The sequence below is a fragment of the Papaver somniferum genome, chromosome 2, assembly GCF_003573695.1.
Source record: "Papaver somniferum cultivar HN1 chromosome 2, ASM357369v1, whole genome shotgun sequence".
Taxonomy (NCBI): Eukaryota; Viridiplantae; Streptophyta; class Magnoliopsida; order Ranunculales; family Papaveraceae; genus Papaver; species Papaver somniferum.
Genome location: NC_039359.1, coordinates 51,475,037 through 51,487,196, shown reverse-complemented (window position 1 = coordinate 51,487,196; position 12,160 = coordinate 51,475,037). Strand labels below are relative to the sequence as shown.

The following is a 12,160-nucleotide window of genomic DNA, read 5'->3' as shown; positions in this document are numbered from 1 at the left end:
CTAAAAACCTCCATTAAAGAGCGAGTTCGGTAATCTGCGTGTTTGGAAAAAAGTAACCGAACTACACTTTTAGATGAGTTCGGTAACTTGTTCTTCACATAAGGTAACCGAACAAGCCCAAATCTACTCTAAAAATTTATAGTTTTTTGAAAATTTGGAGCAATTCAACCAACATTATCTAAGTTTGAAGCATACCTGGGTACCCAAATACCCTTCCTCCGGTTGTGGTTAGTAAAATCCATCGTTTTTCATGTTTTCCTTCTTCATCTTATCTAACTTTACTCTCTCAATCATTCTATTTCTTTAAAAAAAATCATCTGATTTTTTAATCTCACTAATTATCTTTAACTTAATCATCTCACTAACTATTATTAACACTAACTAGTCATTAACTAAAATTAATTAGGAGGATAATTTAGGTATTAATATAAATATCTAGATAAGGGATGACCTAGATTTACTTTTAATGTCTTACCCAAAATAAAACCATAGTCCCAAAAAAAACCATGGTCCCAAAAAATCGTTCGAGAATAACGCTTTAAACTCAGTCAAACGACTGAAACCCAAATGCGTTAAACATTAAGTAAGCTAGCCTAGCGTAGTAGCGGGAAACATTAAGCCGTGTGGCCCATAAAAAGCCCAAAATGTGCACATCCTTCACCCCCTAAAATGCGTTTATAAAGCAAGTGCTTGCCTGGTTCACAAAGAGTATTCCAATTGAGATTTGAGTGAGTGGTCGCCAAAGAATACTCCAAGTGTAGAATTACCAAAGGGAATTAGGTTTAAGTGTTTAACAGTATCTATGATGATAAGATGTTATTAAGATGGATTTAGTTGGTAGTTGGAAGTTGGAACTGCAAATTTTTAAAACAAGTTTACTTGATATGGTTTTACGCACCGGTTTCACAAGTGACAACCACTGATCTAAGCTCTCTTACAACTCGCTCTTGTATGAGATAGGTTATGGATCGGTTTGTACGAGCCTAATCGATCGGCTTCCCATATGATTGGATTTAAGGCTAAGTTTTATGGTGCTTGTTTTGTTTCAAGATTAGACATAAAGCATTGCCTATTCTTCTCTTCTACTTCTCTCTCCAGATATATCTCTGATGTTAACTAGTAGCCAGATAGTTGCGGTGTTTCATATAGCGCAATCAAAATTTTATTTTTCGCAGGATGGTTCAGCGAGATTGTTTTTATTTTTTTGATTCGACGACTGAGATGGTTGTACTGTTTCATTGGGCGTGACCAAATTCTACTTTTCGTGGAATGTTCACCGCATCTAGATGCTAGATTGGAATGACCATAAAACTTGAATAGGTATTCTAGCTATTGAAAGATACTCACGTACAATATATTGGAAGATTATATAGTAATAGTATTTTTGTTAACTAGGAAACTCCTTTATCTTTAGTAGGTATATGTATGTACGATTCTTCAGTTAAGTCTTAGGATTATTTTCTTTCCTTGTGTAATGTTATTCTCATTCGTTCTAGTATGTATGTAAGTATGTTGAATGTATAAACCCATGTAATGGCCTTTGCCTAAACACATCAGTGAGTACAATAACAAAGGGTTTGTGAGATTTTCACACTAGCTGATGTGGACTTCCAATCTAGATGCTAGATCGGAGGACCATAAGACTACGCCTAAATGGTGTTATAAATTCCAGTGAATTTTAAGAGAGGAAATATAGGTTGAATAAAATCAAACATCCAGGACATAATTATGGACGTAATTATGCAAGCTAATGTAATTGGTGACCATATCAAACTACGCCCTAATAATTTTGCAATGTATTGTGGCAAATTCCTTTCATCACATAGAGAGATCGGTTCGAGTGATGTACGCCGTGTATTACATTGTCTATTTTAATATCCAATTTATGGCCAACCTTGATATGAAAAAACATGTTTAAACCGTACAATACATATACAGATTAACTATTAAGAAGAGAATGTCTGCATGTGAATGTAAAAATCATACGATCTATATGTGTAAAAGAACAAATATTTGATGTTATTCCCTCCTCAAAAGATAGCGGGTATAAACCAAACTTAAAAGCTAGCATCTGCTTTAAAGTACAACTGCACTAATTGATTCCTTCATCATGCCACTTATAAGTTTCATATTTGATGCCACTTATAAGTTTCTTTCGGTCACTCAAATGGCAAGTGCTCTACTGCTAACAAAGTTATGAAGAAGAAATGGGTACCTAAAAAGACCAATGATGCCAATGAAATTGAGAAGACTAAGGAAAATGACAAAGGAGTGTATGAGAAGGGTGATACGGCTATGGAAAAGAACAATACTCTAGAGCTTATTCAAAACACAGTACATGTTCATCAAAGCAACATATTGCAGATACCTAATGGGAATACAGCTGGAGATGTTGGAGTTTTGGAAATGGTCTCCCCAACTGCTTCAAAATGGTATACAAGGAGGTCGAAAAATTCTGGTAAGAAAGCTAATCCGAATGAGCAGATTCCAATATGTGATTTGAATCCCTTCTGTGTATTGGAGTCAGATATTGGAAATGGAAATAATGAAGTGGATGAGCTTCCATCCAACTTGGATGTGGTGGAGAATTTAGATGATTTTGCTTCTGAAGAGGCAGACTCCAGTGGGGAATCCGAGTATGAAACAAATGATGAAGAGATGGAAGTAGAGAAAGTGAATGAGACTATTGCTGTCAAAGGCAAGTTCAAGACAAAATCAATTGAGGAAGTATCTCAGAGAAGGCCTTTGAGTGAAGAACAACAACTGGACAAGCTTGTGGATTTCAATGCTCAGTTCGGTATGATTAAAGCCAAACCTGCAGAGTACAAGCACACACTTAAGGGCATTGTAAAAGATTATAACAGTATGGGTGTTTCTAAATCTGAAAAGGAGCAAGCTAAAATCTTTTGGCCAGGAGTCTCTTGCAATGAAGATTTTGGCAGAGGGAAGAGAACTCCAGCCAAGAAAAAGAAGTAAATGGTTTATCCTCGACTTGCTATATGGTTTGTTAGCTTAGGTTTGTAGCCTAGACTTTGTTGTTTTTCTTTAGTTGAGTTGTTGTTTGTTGCTTCCCCTCTTGTTTGGGTTGTTTTAACAGCCCTCTTGTATGCGCTTTGGCGCCTTCTCTCTGTATTTCTTTTTTCCTTTTTCAATAATATTTCACCCCTCTTTTATCAAAAAAAAAAAGTTTCATATATATCTTGACCTCCATTTCTATCTCTATTTAGTACTTATCTTTTCTCATCCTCGAGCCATCTACTTCATGGTGTGCAACTCATTTGCAATGGGTACCGAAACAGTTCCTTTCCTTCTCTTCTTATTTCTATCACTCTACATCAACTTATCCTTTCAATCAAACATTGACGACCAATCTCATTTCTTCACACTCATGAAACAATCTCTGTCAGGTATTCCCTTCTCTAGTTGGAACATAACAGAAATTTTTTACTGTCATTACACTGGTATCGGTTGTGATAGTCGTGGATACGTTACAGACATGGACTTTTCTGGATGGTCCGTGTCAGGAAACTTTCCCGGTGATGTATGCTCGTATTTACCTGAGTTACATAGTCTACGGATCGTTCATACCAATATAAATGGCAGTTTTCCAGATGGTATCAACAACTGCACTCTACTAGAAGAACTTAATATGACTTCATTGTATCTAACTGGAACTCTACCAGATTTTTCACCTATGAAGTTTCTACGGATACTTGACTTGTCATATAATCTTTTCAGTGGTGTATTCCCCGCGTCTGTAACTAACTTAACTGATCTTGAAGTATTGAATTTCAATGAAAATGGTAATTTCAATCCATGGCAACTCACAGAAGAAATTTCTAGACTATCAAAACTTCAAGTTATGATTTTGACGGCGTGTATGCTTCAAGGTGCGATACCAAAATCCATTGGTAACATGCTTGAACTTGTTGATCTCGAATTGAGTGGAAATTTCCTTTCCGGTACGATTCCTTCAGAACTGGGGAAGTTGAACAAATTACAACAACTTGAGCTGTTTTACAACGAATATCTTAGTGGAGAAATACCTGCAGAGCTTGGAAATCTTACAGAGCTTATTGATTTGGATCTTTCAGTAAACCAATTGACTGGAAAGATCCCAGAATCGATATGTAAGCTTCCCAAACTTCATGTATTGTAGGTTTACAATAATAGTGTAAGTGGAGGAATTCCAAGTGCAATCGGAGACTCAAAAACTTTAACTGTGTTGTCACTCTATGACAACTTTCTTACGGGTGAAGTGCCGGAAAGTAATAGACTTTATATTATCCTTTTACCTTATTTACCTTTGGGAGGTATCTCCATTTACTTTGGTTGTAAACACAAGAGATATTATTATGATTTTAATATATATTCTATCTTGGGAGAACACTTCTCCTCAAGGAAGTTATCATCAAGTCAAGATGGTATCAGCCCCCCACGATCCTATTTTCTCTAAACCATTAAAATAAATGGCGACGGAACTACTGTAGCTCATAGACATTGCTGAGGCATATAGTTCTATGCATCTACAGCAACCCGATGATGCTTTCTACATGGATACTGGTGCTACCTCGCATCTCACTGCTGATTCAGGTACTTTACATAACGTTTTCAATTCTAGTACTGTACGGCCTACCTTAGTTGGCAATGGCAATAGCATTCCAGTTACTGCTAGTGGTACCAAGCTCATAAACCCCCCTTCTCGCACCCTTGGACTCAAAAATACTCTTGTTGTTCCCGATATTATCAAAAACTTAGTTTTCGTTCGTAAGTTCACCACTAATAATCGTGTGTCTGTTGAGTTTGATCTGTCTGGTTTTTCTATGAAAGATCTGAGTTTGAGGAGGATTATCCTTCGGTGCAATAGTTCCGGGGAGCTCTACCCTATCACCAACTCTGTAGTGCCACCACAAATATCGTCCCAGCCTTCCCACATCTCTCTTGCTGTCTGTTCGCCAGATATTTGGCATAGCCGCCTTGGTCACCCCGGCAAGGCTGTTTTAGATGTTCTTCGTACCAATAATTCTATTCATTGTAATAAGAATCAACATTCTAAACTTTTTCATTCACGTCAAGTTAGTAAACATGTTCGATTACCCTTTTATGAATCAAATTCCAATACTTTTGCTCCATTTGATATCATTCACAGTGATTTATGGACCTCTCCACTACATGTTGATACCAGTTTTCGTTATTATCTTATCTTGCTGGATGATTTCACCAATTATCATTGGGTTTATCCTCTAAAATTTAAATCCCAAGTCTATGACAAATTTTTGGAATTTCGATCTCTTGTTCAAACACAATTTGAACGTAAAATTAAAAGTTTTCAATGCGACATGGGACGTGAATTTGACAACTCTTCTTTTCACAATTTTTCTCGTACTAATGGTCTAGTTTTTCACTTCTTTTCCCCCAAACTTCCTCTCAAAATGGCAAGGCCGAACGCATGATACGCCGTGTCAATGATATCACCCGCACCCTTATGTCTCACGCTTCCATTCCACCAAAATTTTGGCTTTATTCTCTCCTTATGGCTATTTATTTTCATAATATTCTTCCCATAAAAATCCTAAATTTTTCTTCTCCTGTATCTATTCTCTATCAACATCAACCAACATATGACCATATTCGTACTTTTGGTTGTCTTTGCTATCCAAATCTCTCTTCCACAACTCCTCATAAACTTGCCCCCCGCTCCACTAAATGTGTCTTCCTTAGTTTTCCTCCCAACCACCGTGGTTACCGCTTCCTTGATCTTTCCACAAACAAAATCATCATTTCCCGTCATGTAACTTTTGACGAGAAAGTATTCCCTTTCACCGATCCTCCAACACACTCGTCTGTTAATGATTCCTCCTCTTCTTCTCCCTTTAATTCCCACTACATTTCCTACAGTTGTCCCCCTACTAATTCTACAGTCAACACTTCCTCACCTACTCCACATCTCTACACTCCACCCCACCGGCGCCTTAACACCTCCCCTACTGTCCCCACTATAAACTTTCCAACTTCCTCTCCCACTGCACCGTCCACTATTCCCACGACAGCTTATCCAACTCCTTCTTCCACTGAACCGTCCACTTTCCAGCCCAAAAATCCACTGCCACCTCCTACTTCCACTATCCCCTCTACAAAAAACCATGCCACTTCCTCGGGATCTCTACAGAATTCTGCTCCCACTACTTCGCAGCAAATAAACCTACTGCCACCTCTTACTTCCACCGTCCACTCTACAGCACACCATCCCCGTCCTTCTTTCCCCACTACAATGTCCCCTGATTCCACTATCACTCCCGACACAGCACAGCATAGTGTTTTGTTACCACCTCCTACTCCTACTACAGATCAACTTCCCACTTCCTCCACTCCAACTCCTACTCCCAGTACAATATCACCCTCAACCACAGCACCTTTGACTCCCATCATACCTACAGCTCCTACTCGACCTATCACTCGTGCCTCTCATGGAATTTTCCGCCATATAAATCGTCTTAATCTTCATGTCCAAACCTTACGACATATCTCTCCTCTTCCTCGTTCTCACTTGTATGCTCTTTGGGACATAAACTGGAATGCTTCCATGAAAGATGAGTACAATGCTATGTTGAAAACTAATACTCGGGAACTTGTTCCATGACCACGGATGCTCATGTTATTCGTTCCATGTGGTTGTTTCTTCATAAATATAATGTTGATGGATCCCTACAGCGTCACAAGGCTCGTCTTGTTGCCAATGGCAAATCTCAACAAGTTGGAGTTGACAGTTTTGAAACGTCTAGTCCGGTTGTTAAACCTGCTACTATTCATATTGTTTTCACTATTGCTACATCACGATCTTGGCCCATAGATCAACTAGATGTCAAGAACGCTTTTCTTTATGGTGATCTAACCGAGACAGTCTATATGCATCAACCTCAAGGATTTGTTGACCCTGCTCACCCTGATTACGTATGTAGATTACGAAGATCTCTCTATGGCCTCAAGCAGGCTCTCAGGGCGTGGTTTCAGAGATTTGTCAAGTTTATCACAAGTTGTGGTTTCAGTGGTATTGTATGTGATCCCTCACTTTTTGTTTATCAATCAGGATCCGAAAAGGCATACTTACTTCTATATGTTGATGACATTATTTTGACTGCCTCTACTAATGCTCTCCTATGCCGCTTCATTGAGTTGATGAAGAGAGAGTTTGCTATGTCTGACCTTAGTCCACTACATCGTTTTCTGTGCATCACTGTTACTCGTTCACCCTCAGGATTATTTTTATCTCAGTCATTATATGCACAGGATATCATCGCGGGTGCCTCCATGACAAAATGTAACCCAGTGACTACTCCGGTCGACACAGATTCCAAACACAGTGCTACCTCTGGCCCGAAAATTTCGGATCCTCTTCTATACAGAAGCCTAGCGAGTGCTCTTCAGTAACTTACCTTTACTCGGCCAAATATTGCATACGCAGTTCAGCAGGTATGTCTATTTATGCATGATCCCCGTGAGCCTCACATGCATGCCCTCAAGCGAATCCTTCGCTATCTTCAGGGCACCATCAACCACGGACTGTTTCTCTCGGTCTCCTATATCTCTGGATTAACTGCATACTCTGATGCTGACTGGGAGGGTTGTCCCGATTCTCGACGATCGACATCTGGTTTTTGTGTCATTCTTGGTGACAATCTCATCTCCTGGTCCTCCAAGCGTCAAGCAACAGTCTCTCGATCCAGTGCTGAAGCTGAATACCGGTGAGTAGCAAATGCGGTTGCTGAAACAACATGGCTTCGCAATATTCTTCTAGAGCTTCGTCTACCTCTACGACATGCTACTATTGTTTAGTGTGACAATGTAAGTGTGATATATATGTCTGGAGATCCTGTTCAACATCAACGCACCAAACATGTGGAGATTGATATACATTTTGTTCGTGAACGAGTTCGTATTGGTGTCATTCAAGTCTTACACGTCCCCTCTGAGAACCAGTATGCTAACATCTTTACCAAGGGTCTTCCTCGACAGTTATTTGTTCGTTTTCGTTCTAGTCTTAGCGTTTGTTCCTCTCCCGCTCAGGCTAAGGGGGTGTAATAGACTTTAGGAGATTATCTGCATTTACTTTGATTGTAAACACAAGAGATATTATTATGATTTTAATATATATTCTATCCTGGGAGAACACTTCTCCTCAAGGAAGTTATCATCAAGCCAAGAGAAAGTCTTGGTGCATCATCCGAGATAATCGTTTTAGTCTTGTCCGAAAACCGTCTGACTGGGGAATTGCCACCAGACATATGCAAGGGAGGTAAGTTAAAGTACTTGCTTGTATTGGAAAATCTTTTCACTGTTGAATTGCCAGAGAATTACGCAAATTGCGAATCTCTTGTTCGATTTAGAGCTAGTCATAACCATTTTCAATCCCTCCGGGTTTACTTGCTCTTCCCCATGTTTATATCATTGATTTATCTTTCAATAACCTCGAAGGTTCAGTACCGAAATCAATTTCAAATGCTAAGGATTTAAAAGAACTTTTCATTCAGAACAACAGGATTGCCGGTACTTTACCGCCAGAAATCTCTCAAGCTGGTAATTTAGTTAAGGTTAATCTTAGTAATAATATCATTTCAGGTCCTATTCCAACATCTCTTTCATCCTTGAAATCTCTTAAAGTGCTTGATCTCTCAAGAAACCATTTAACCGGAAACATCCCAGAAAGCATTTGTGAATTGCTCCCAAGCTCAGTAAATTTTTCAAACAATAATCTCTCAGGTCCTGTTCCTTTATCTTTGATTAGAGGTGGATTAGCAGAAACTCTAATAGGTTATCCAGGTTTATGTGTTTATGGTAACACATCGGTGTTAAATTTTCCTGTCTGTCCACAACTTTTCAGCAGCAAAAGAAAGCAGAGATACATTTGGTTGATTTTAGCTTCAGTGGTAGTCGTGATTATTGGGCTTGCGTTGTTTATACAACGTCCGTTTAGTAAACGCAAATCAACAGTACTTTGCCAGGATGAATTAATAACCCCCTCTCACCTTCAGTTTTGGACTTGTGGTTCTGCCAGTGACTCCAAAACGACCAAAAGCAAGTCTTACACCGCATCCTAAGAATATCAGGATCTGATGTGAACGATTGAAGACCAAATAAGCAAAGAACGTCAGCTTTCCGAATAAATCATTTTATTTGCTCCGTATAGTAAATATTCGCATGAATTCCGAATAAATCACTTTCATTTTGTCTTTCAAACTTTTTTTTCTAAGTTCTTTGTGAGTGCTGATTGTTTTTAGTCGTGTGCCATTAACTCCACTTGCGAGTTAAGAAAAATGTTTTGGTTGCTAAAGTTTTTTTTTGTTAAGCAAGAAACATGTGATTCCTTTATATTGTTCATCCATAGCATTTGTATATTACTGCTTAGTGCTTGGGCAATGATGTTTTTATAGAACTGGTAATACAAAGCCATAATTAAAGCTAACCTTTTTTAAAAGGAAATAATTTAAAAACTTAATGGATGGCTAATGCATCCACTAAGAATTGATGCCTAATGCAGTTTGGGTGGTCGACTCGACTCTTTGGAGGTCTTCTGCACCATTCTTTGGATATTCTTTTATTACGGGATAACTTGGCTAATTAAATATTCATAATTAACGTAAGCACTGAGGTATAATACAAATTTCAGGGAACTCAAAAACAAGTTAAAGTGAATAAAGTTAAACATGAGTTTATTCCAAGGGAAATTTTTAGAGGGATGTGTATACTATTTCATCTGGATAAGTGGATGGATCAACTTCTGGCTGCTCTACCGTAGCAAATCGATTGATTAGCCATTTGGTACTGTGAGAGTAAACCGTTGAATGGCCTCTAAAAATTTCCCTTGGAATTAACTCATGCGAACTCTTTCTCTATTCACTTTAACTTGTCTCTAAGTTCCCTAAAGTTCGTAATATAGATACCTCACTGTAATTATTATTTTAAATATAAAAATTTTTAAAATATATATATATATATAAAAATTTAAGCAGAAGTCATGCAAGCACTTTTGCCGGCTCTACTTCCAGTTATCACCATGGCTTGATTTGGTTTCTTCAATATCATCCCAGTAACTGTAACAGTTAGTCTTGTACGGTTGCAGAGTCCGGCACGTGGGTTCAAATTTCTTAAAAGCATTACGTGCCTACCTTTGTCCAGTTTAAGTTACATGATTAGGTAAATCTGCATTCTCAAGATCAAGTGACAAGGACCAATTGAACTTGAACTCAGAAAAACGTGTTCATTACCTGGTAGCTTAGATGTGTATATTCTCAAGCATTATTACCTGGTAAATATAATCATTTATCTGTTGGACGGTTTGTCCGTCATTTTTTTCGTGATCTTTCATTGTGTGAAGTGAACTGTAATTACGAACGTGCATAGCCTTTTTTAAGTCCAGTTTCGTGTGTTGAAAAACTTCAATAATGGAATAAGATGTTTAATTACAAACGAACATGACGAACTAGATGAGTATCAGATAGAGGAAGAATTCCCGGATAGTAAATATTGAAGCTGCAGCCGTTAATTCTACTATTTTAACCAACGACGGTCGTCATTGGCTTTTCTTGATTGTTAATAACTTTCTCGACAATGCTATCGCTATGATGACGGGCCGTTCAAAAGGTTATGAAATCCATTTTTGTACGTCGCTATAGATTGTAAAATATACAAAATGAACAAACCAAACGAGATGGATCTTTGAGTCTTGACCCATGCATATATCATTAAACTATGAATCTCTCAATCAATTAGCTGACGAATAATTTATCCTGACGAATTCTCTTCTCTTTAGTCCAGACCCCAGAATCATTTGAAAGATCCAATCTTTGCTTGTAGATTTTAAACAACTATTTTATATTCCGTTTCCTAAACTTGTATAAAATGAAACAAAACTGAAAAGGCAGTTTTAATGAAGAAAAATATGAATCACTGAGACGGGCCAGATGAGCCTGAAAGTCGTTCTTATCCAGGTTCTGACAAGTCTTTGAAGTATTTTATCCAACGCTGTGTGGCCGTCGCATCAATCTCCTGCGATTTAAAATAAAAATTTGACCTGGAAAGACTTTGGACAGTTTTACCTTACAATATTAGCAACGCCATGCTGACATCCCATCAGCAGTGCATAACCTAAAAAAAGTGTTAGGAAACATTATTTAAATTAAACTAGCTAGACGTAAATGAGCAAGGCCGCGCTAAGTTATGAAACTAGTGTGCGACTTAAAAATTTCTTTAAAAAACATTATATAAATTGAACTAGACGTAAATCTGTTTAGCCACCACCAAGACACTAACCGGGAAGTATCGGCACGAACACAACAGGATGCGGACACAGTCTGGTTACTAGATCAATAATGTTCCCTACTAGTATAATTATGAATGTAAATTCTGAATAATACTAACAAATGTTGTTACCAAACAGAAAAACGGTAAATCAATAAACATATGTATGTGATGTGTCTGATGCAAGCCCAAGTGCGTCTGTGCTAAACAACACCAATTACATGGTAATTTTGTTCGTTTTGGTTACCACTGCCACAACCTTTTAAAATAAACTTAAACCGGTTTAAACCATTATCAACAATCCTCTTTTCTGGGAAGTGAAAGTTTCTATAGGGAATATCATATAATAAGGTGAAGGTGAGAATTAGATTTGGCTTCATTGAATATGCTTATGGGCACCCTTGAATAACACGATTATTTTATGCATTATATGATAACTTATGTAGGTATAATTTGAGTTAATCTTTGTCTTCTAGTCAAGAATACAAAACAAAGATTGGTTAAGTTAGGCTAGATAAAGAGCGGCCGAGATTTATCTAGGAGGGAGATAAATCTACGGCAGTGGTTTTTTGAACTTATAAGTGCTTTATTGATTAGTGTTCACTAATTATTCATAATAAATTATCTATTAATTTTTCTAATAATTATTATTATTATTACTATTATATAGAGAATTATATTTACGAAGCAGTAGTAATAGGTAGCCGAGCGACAAGATGGACACCGAATTCCTTTTGAATAACAATAACTCTTTTTTCCTAATTATAAAATATTTTATTGATTAGTGTTTCACTAATTTCTCATAATAAATAATTATAAATATTCCAACTCGGTGTAAAAGTTTTCCTTTTTCTTTATAAAAGCC

General features: G+C 37.6%; 1 pseudogene; it reads left to right on the top strand.

Moving 5' to 3' along the window:
- The first annotated feature begins 3,283 nt into the window (after positions 1-3,283).
- LOC113350994 lies at positions 3,284-9,095 on the top strand (annotated as a pseudogene).
- Positions 9,096-12,160: the final 3,065 nt, after the last annotated feature.